General features: G+C 46.0%; 1 non-coding gene across 1 annotated transcript; it reads right to left on the bottom strand.

Moving 5' to 3' along the window:
• Window positions 1-487: 487 nt before the first annotated feature.
• LOC127188770 (U6 spliceosomal RNA) lies at window positions 488-589 on the bottom strand. Its single transcript, XR_007830610.1, has one exon. It is a non-coding gene; the product is annotated as a U6 spliceosomal RNA (small nuclear RNA).
• Between the last annotated feature and the right edge of the window lie 7589 nt (window positions 590-8178).

The following is an 8178-nucleotide window of genomic DNA, read 5'->3' as shown; positions in this document are numbered from 1 at the left end:
GCACAACTTAGAACTGCTGTTGTTACAGCACCTACCTCACTGGGTGGCCAAGAGAAATGAAAGCGCTGAGCTTTCCGAAGTGCTTCCAACAGTTCAGAGTCCCAAAGAGGTCAAGAAATAAGCAGCTGGAAAATGAGGTTTTGTAGGACTTAGAAGCAGCCTCCAGCCCCCTGTGCCCCACATCCGGTGCCTCACATCCGGTACCCCAAATCCGGTACCCCACATCCGTCCTCCCCATAGCTCTCCACTCAGCTGCCTTTTGGCTGTACTTTCCTTTCATGCAAACATTTACTTGGTATTTCTTCTTTTTGAAGGTACATGTCAATTTTTAAAAAAAGAATATGGGGTGGCACATGCCTTTAATTCCAGCACTTGGGAGGCAGAGGCAGGCAGATCTCTGAGTTCTAGGCCAGCCTGGTCTACAGGACTCCACAGAGAAACCCTGTGTCAAAAACCAAACCAAAACAAAATAAAGGGGGAGATTTTAAAGACTATGGAGTGCTTCATGAGCTCGCATCCTTGCACAGAGGCCGTGCTGGTCCTCTCTGTGTAGTTCCAATTTCAGTGCATGTGCTCCTGATGCAAGCAGGACACAGGCTAAGTTACAAGGAAAATTTTCTTTCTGCTTTTGTTTCTGAAGAGCAAGCAAAGTTAATTGAGAAGTAAAACAAACACAGCAGCAGGGAAGGGGCAAAAAACAAACAAATAAAGCAAGAGCTACCTGGGGGCTTTTCTATTTATTTTGTGTGCACACGTGTATGTGTGCAGGTCAGAGGACAACTTGCTGGAGTCAGCTTTCTCTTCTCCCCCCTCTCCATCCTGCAGGTTTGGGGGATCACACTCAGGCCATCAGGCTTGGCGGCAAGTGCCCTCACCTACTGAGCCCTCTTGCCAGCCCTCCCAGGAACTTTTCTATTGATGTCTTAATATACCTGTCATAAATCTTCCTAACACGATGTAAAACAAATTCAGAAAGATTTAAAAGTCTTTGTCCCCGTCCTGATACATCCAGCCCTGCATCCCGGGAGACATCATGAAAGCAGTGCTGCTTGGAAGTGTGGCCGTGGACTTTCTTGAACATTCTATCCTGTGGCTTTAAAACCTTTTGGTCACCAGCCTCATTTCAGAACACATTGTGCTATATATTCTATATATACTGTGCATATAGTAAAAACACAGACCCTGGGCCCACTGCCTGAGCTGGCACCCGCGCCACCTCATTGATCTGCACCTCCATTTTCCCACCTGTAAAATGGGCATGGTGACAACACTGGTCACCTCACAGGGTCACTTTGAGAGTGTTGAGCCCTCATTGGTACACCACAGAGGTCTTTGTTTTGTATTTTAGGACAGAGTCTCAAGTATTCTAGGCTGGCCTTGAACTTACTATGTCTCAGAGGCTGGCTTTGAACTCCACCCTGATCCTTTTGAGCGTTGGGAATACAGCCATGCACACACTGTTGGAAAACAGTTGCCTCTTGGAACCTATCACCTCTCCCTCCTTCATTTCTGTTTATTCCATAACAGCTAAAAAGATGCTTGGCACACAGCAGGCCTGCTGTCCCTTGCAGGTGAAAATTGCATCCTCTGTAGCTACAGGAGTAAAAGCAATGGCTGAGAGGCGCATGGGCTGTCCCGGTGGCCCCTTCCAGCCTTCAATTTAATCCTCAGCACTACAAAATCAATTCTTTAAAAAATTAATTACATAATTAATTTTTAAAATCCATATAGGTAAACTGCATTCCACCCTCGTTCCAGCCCAAGGGGAATATTTCTCTCCTGGTTGGAGGGTCATTCTCACGCCAGGGACATCTGCGTCAGAAAAAAAAAAAAAATAGGAGGCACAACTTCTGCACTTCGGTATCCCAGGTTGCTTTTAGGAGCTAGATAAAGCAGACACGGAACAGCTAAGGCAGGACCAAGACATTCTTCATAAAGGGTAGAGTTCATTGCTGCCAAGTGCTGAGCAAGTCAGCCCCATGCGCAGTTAGGCTCTGGCCGTTGTATAGGCTGTCTCCTCAGCTGGAACCCTCTCTCTCCCCCTCCTCTCCTCTCCTCTCCTCTCCTCTCTTCCCCTCTCCTCCCCTCTCCTCCCCTCTCCTCTCTTCCCCTCCCCTCTCCTCTCCTCTCTTCTCCTGGATGACTCCCTGATAAACCTTTCTGGTCCAGCTAAGATATCACTCTGCTCTCCCAGAGACAAGAGGTCCCTGGTCTTTTCCTCCAAGAGCCCCTTGTGTTCCCATTGTTTTCTGCCCATGTCAGGCTGTTCTTTCTTTAGTCCCTGTAGGCTTGTCCACCATCCCAGCAAATGGAGCCAAGGCCTGAAACCACACTTTGTCTCCCATGGGTTCCCAGTGCCTAGCAGAGTGGCTGGCACACCCCTACCCTATTAGATAGTGTTGAAGACAGGCATGAACAAGGGCACAGTGAGGTAATGGGTGCAGCAGGCTTTAGGCTGGGGGCAGGATGCACTCTGGGAATTCATGTCTCTTTTTGCAAATGAGAGGAAGTGAAGCAATAGCTTCCAAACCCCAGGTGACTGAGATGCCTAAAATCACGTGCAGCCCTTCATAAAATGACAGATGCTTGGAACTCAGTCCTGGAGACCTTTATCCTCCAGGTGTATAGTTTAACAAAGTCTCCCTTGGCCTCAGGAGATGACTCAGTTTGGGTCCCCAGAGTGCACGTGAAGGCATATGCAGCAGTGTGTATCTGTAATTCCGGCATCCTTATAGAAGAAATAGGAGGCAGAGACAGGAGACTCCCTTCTGGGTCAGCTAGCCTGGTGCATATAGTGGTGAATAAAACATTTCTTACAATGATCTGTGGTACACAAGCACCTCCCAACACACACACACACACACACACACACACACACACACCACCACCACCACCACCACCACCACGCACATTCAAAACAGAAAAGCTTTCCATGGGCAGCCAGCCTTGTAAACCTAAATCATAGGCTTCTATGTTGAGGTAGGGTAGAAAGGTATATGGAGGGGGGCCATGGGAGAGTGGTGGGAAAGACTATACTTTGGAAATGAAGGGTTGAAGCATCCATAGATTCTGGGCATGATGCCATGATTGGCTAGCATCTGAGGTTCTAGTCAGCTTTGGGCCTATCACCCTTCAAAGGAACAAAACACGCTATTGTTAGTACTTTCCTTGCTTTATTAGCTCATGGAATCCTTACAAACAGCCCAAGGTTTACTTGATGGATAAAGAAATTGAAGCTGGATGTGGTGACACACACACATCTCATGACCCAAGAGACAGAAGCAGGAGGATTCCTGCGAGTTTAAAACCAGCCTGGGATATAGAGTGAATTCTGGGCTAGCCTGGGCTACAACGTAAAATCCTAAACTGAGTGTGGTAGTGCACACCCTTGATCCCAGCACTTCAGAGGCAGAGGCAAATGGATCGCTGCGAGTTGGAGACTAGCCTGGTCTACATATTGAGTTCAGGTCAATTAGGGCTACAGAGTGAGACAAGATCCCCCACAACACCCTGGAAGTGCCAGAGGGAGGAAGGGAAGAGCCCAGTTTTGCATAGCTTTAAGTGAGAGAGCCATTGAAGGCAGAGGGCCTCTGATCCAAGGTTGCTGCTGTTGGTCAAAAGGATAAGGCTTTTAAAACACACACACACACACACACACACACACACAAATGAGGTTCATTTGATACTTAGAAACAGTTATATTACCCTGATGGAAGCCAGTAGTGGCTAAATGACTCCTCTCTCCTTAGCTGTCCTGTCCTAAGCACTTGCAGATGTTGCTATTCTGCTCACCTGAGCTCATTCATCCATCCACCCATCCATCCATCCACTCTTCCATCCATCCATCCATCCACCCATCCATCTACTCATCCATCCATCCATCCATCCATCCACCCACCCACCCACCCATCCATCTACTCATCCGTCCACCCATCCATCCATCCATCCATCCATTCTTCATCCATCCATCCATACATCCATCCACCCATCCATCCATCCGTCCATCTACCCATCCATTCACTTTTCCATCCATCCATCCATCTACCCATCCAACCGCTCTTCCATCCATCCATCCTTCCACTGATTTATCCATTCAATTAAACTCCCCCAAAGACTACATAGAGCCCTGCCCTATACAAACCTGTTGTATAGACCATGCAAATATAAGAAAAAAGAATCAGACAGTGCAGCCTTAGCACTCAAAGAGATCAGACTGCTAAGGGGACAAAGTAATAAGAGAAACAAAGATAGGAAATAAACAAATCCAGGAGTCACATTAGCACACAAGGTGGACACCGCAGTATCTTATACGAACAGTTACCCAGAACAGCTCCAAAGTTGGCTAAGAGCTAGACCCTGACACCTAAAGCAAACACCAAGCCACAAGTCCCAGTGCACTCCACTTACTGCAGACACTGACCAGTAGCTATTCCTGACCCCATGTAACAAATGGATGGGATATGTGTCCCAAGGGACAGCTGCTTAGAATCTAGAGACTTCTTCAGTGGCCACAGCTGATGGGAAAGGATGCTTCTGGCCTGTGGTGAGCAGGGCAGAGTTCAGGGACGATGCTTACCGTCCTACAGCATACAGTAAGCTCTCTGAGACAGTTATCCAGCCAAGATGCTGAGGCCCAGAAACCTATACCAGAACAACAGGAGCAATAGAGTGCTGGGCCCAAGAGGAGCATGGCTGAGCTAAAGCAGCCTTAACTTTCCCATTTCTCCCCGTCTTGACTTGGAGCTTTCCTTAACTGAGGAAAGTCAGCTGAGAGATTTCTGGGGAAACATGATTTTTTTTTAATTGAAATACATTCATGAAAAAAAAAAAAAAACAGTGAGGAGGGGACCCCAGGTATACTGAGGGAAACTCCTCCAGTCTTGTTAAACTCACATCAGTGATCTGATCAAAGAGATGGTAAGTGTGAGAGAAAACCAAATGTGCTGCCGGGCAGTGGTGGCACACTTTAATTCCAGCACTCGGGAGGCAGAGGCAGGCAGATCACTGTGAGCTCAAGGCCAGCCTGGTCTACAAAGTGAGTCCAGGGCAGTCAAGGCTACACAGAAAAACCCTGTCTTGAAAAACCAAAAAAAAATCAAATGTGCTGTGGACAGACTGGACATTCAGAGGTCCCCATTCTTCCACTGTCACTACACCAAAGAGATCGTACAACTACAGGTCAAAACCAGGAATCAAGATGACTTATCCGGGCCTTTTCCTAGGTCTAAGCACTTGTGATCTCATTCACTGGTCTGCACAGCTCCTACCCTTCACTGCCCCCTCCTCTTCCCAAGCTTCACCCGAGAGCTAGCCTCTGAGGTGCTAGCCGTAGGAATGGCCACTGTTGTCCCCAGGAGAAAGTTTCGGGGTTCTTTTTTTCATCTAAATATTTTTTTTTCTTTATCAGAATGAGAACTTTTCCCAGAGTCTCCCAGCAGGTTTCCCTAGTTCACTTTACCGATGAACTCTGAAGTTCTGGGAAGTTAACTGCACAGCTTGAAGGAAAAAGGCAGAACTGGAATGCTAACCAAGATTTGTTTCATTAGAGGACAGGGTTCTTGCCAGGCATGGTGGTGCACACCTGTAACTCCAGCACTTGGGAGGCAGAGGCAGGTGAATTTATGAGTTAGAGGCCAGCCTCATCTACAAAGTGAGTCCAGGACAGCCAGGACTACAAGAAACTCTGTCTAAAAAAAAAAAAAAATTAAAAAAAAAAAACTGAAAAAAGAAAAGAAAGAAAATGGGCTTCTTTAACCACCACACACACACACACACACACTACTGCAAATGTTCCTGGGACAATGTGCACTTTTTTTTTTTTAAGGTATAGAAGATGTGTATTATGACTCTGGCCATTGGAGCCCACCTTTCTCTGACCGGTCATGTCTGTGGCTTGGCCAAGAGGGTTGGCAACAGCTGACTATATCATATCTCAAGTCAGATTTTTTTTTTATTTTAAATCCTGAGCCTTAGGATTTTTTTGTTGTTGTTCTTTTTTCCCTTGGGAATAACAATATTGTTTACATAACTGTTTGACCATTAGATGGGACAATAGATACATAATATCCACTGATACATACATACTATATACATGCATATAAATATTTATCCATCCACCCACACACATATATACATTCAGCCATCCATTCGTCTATCCATCCACCAGTGATTCGAACCATCTATCATTGAACTGTTCATATAGCCATTCAGGCAACCATGCATGTATCCAGCTATCCCATCAACCATCCAACTATCAATCCATTCGTTTATCCATCATCCATCCATCCTTCCTACTATCCAAGTATCCATATAGCCATTCAAACACCCATTCACCCAGCAGTCCACCCATCCATTCAACCATATGTCCATTCCCCCAACCATCCATCCACCAGCCGTGTATTTATCCATACATCTGTTTATCTATCTAACCAAGTGTTCATATTGCTACTCACTCAACCGTCCACCTATTCACCTAGTTCCAACCATTTAGCATTCTTTTATCCACCCATACATTTAAGCATCCACTTGTCCAAACATCCATCTGTACACACACCCCTCCAGCCAACCATCCGTCTATCTATGGCAGCAACTCTCTTGGATACCAGCACTTGGTAAGCATTGCAAAGAATATGAAGAGAGAGGACATATGATCATCTTCCCAAGTATAGACCCGAGAGACATAGAGATCTGCTGAGGGATGTTCTTACTACGTCATCCTCTGGGAGAATGCTGTGGGACCTCTTCTTCACCTCTAGCCTGTTCTAATGGAAAGGCTATAGTTTGCAGAAACTGTGCACTGCCCGCTTACAGAGCCAGTCCTTCCAGCCACAGGGCCAACCATGTCTTACAGCTATGAATTAAAGTATATCTAGCTTTTTATGCTCCCGTAATCTCTAATCCAGTGAAATTAGTTCCATTTTTTTTTTTTTTTACAAAAGAGGAAGTGGGTTCAGAGAGGGAAGTGACTCTTCCAAGGACACACTGATGGTATGTGGGATGGGTCTCAGGCTATTTGACTCCCAAGCTTTTGTTGTTTCCTCTGTGTCCCAGTCTCCTGCTTAACAGTGGGTCAAAGCAAAGAATCCCCAGGCAAGTCAGAAGACCAGTCCCTGACAAGCTGCTAGCCATCAAGCCTCAGCTAAGAATGATATCAGGGCGCTGATGACACAGTTCAGTGGGTAAAAGGACTTGCTGACAAGGCTGATGACCTGAGTTTAATCCCCAGGACCCACATGATAGAAGAAGAGGACCGACTCCTGAGGGTTGTGTGCCGGCCTCCATGGGCACATTAGGATGCAAATACACACACACACACACACATAATAAACATATACTTTTAAAAAGAAAAGTGTTAAGTAATAATTACTGAGTCCTCACAGTCTGTGTGATGATGTCATGTATTCTATGTCCCACCTCCATGCCACACTTAGGGATCCACAGCTCCAACTTTGTCTCCATACCAAAGAAAACAATGGAGACACAGAAATGTTCAGTCACTCAGATGATTGTCCCACAGTGAAAAATAGAGCCAAGATGCACGGCATTCCAGAGACCAAGCTCTGGACACGTGTGTGCTCATTCAATCTAGCTCCATAAAACACACCAAGCTCTGGACATGTGTGTGCCCGTGCAATCTAGCTCCATACAACAAGCCAAGTTATTTTTTAAATCTAGAATATAATTTAGCTCCATCAAATACAGCAAATTACTACATTTCTTAAGTCTAGAATGTGCCTCAAGAGGAAAAACATTCTCTTGGGTCTCTATCCTCAGAAACAAAACTGTCATCAGTCTTTGTGTCCTCCTCTGGAATTTTCTATGCAAATACAAACCTGTGTGTACATATATAGGACTGCATCCGTTCTGTTATCAGAAACATCCGCAGGGTTTTGCCGCAACTGAGACTTTCTGTCTGTACACACATCTGCATTACTTTCTTCCACAATGGGACAGCATTCCATTATAAATTCACATACCCCCCAGTTTGCTGCCTACCCGAAGCCTTTGTGGTCAGTGGATAACATAGTTCCCCAGCTTTACACACCCAGTGCAAGATCACACTCATTTTCCTTAGCCCCTGCAGGATTGGGATATCAACCTCATCCTCAAGGAGAGGTGGAGGAACCAACATATTCTCTATTCCCTGGGGTTCATTCACCAAGCTGTCACCCCAGCTGG

The sequence above is a fragment of the Acomys russatus genome, chromosome 4 (assembly GCF_903995435.1).
Source record: "Acomys russatus chromosome 4, mAcoRus1.1, whole genome shotgun sequence".
Taxonomy (NCBI): domain Eukaryota; kingdom Metazoa; phylum Chordata; class Mammalia; order Rodentia; family Muridae; genus Acomys; species Acomys russatus.
This window is presented reverse-complemented; position numbering and strand designations above follow the sequence as displayed.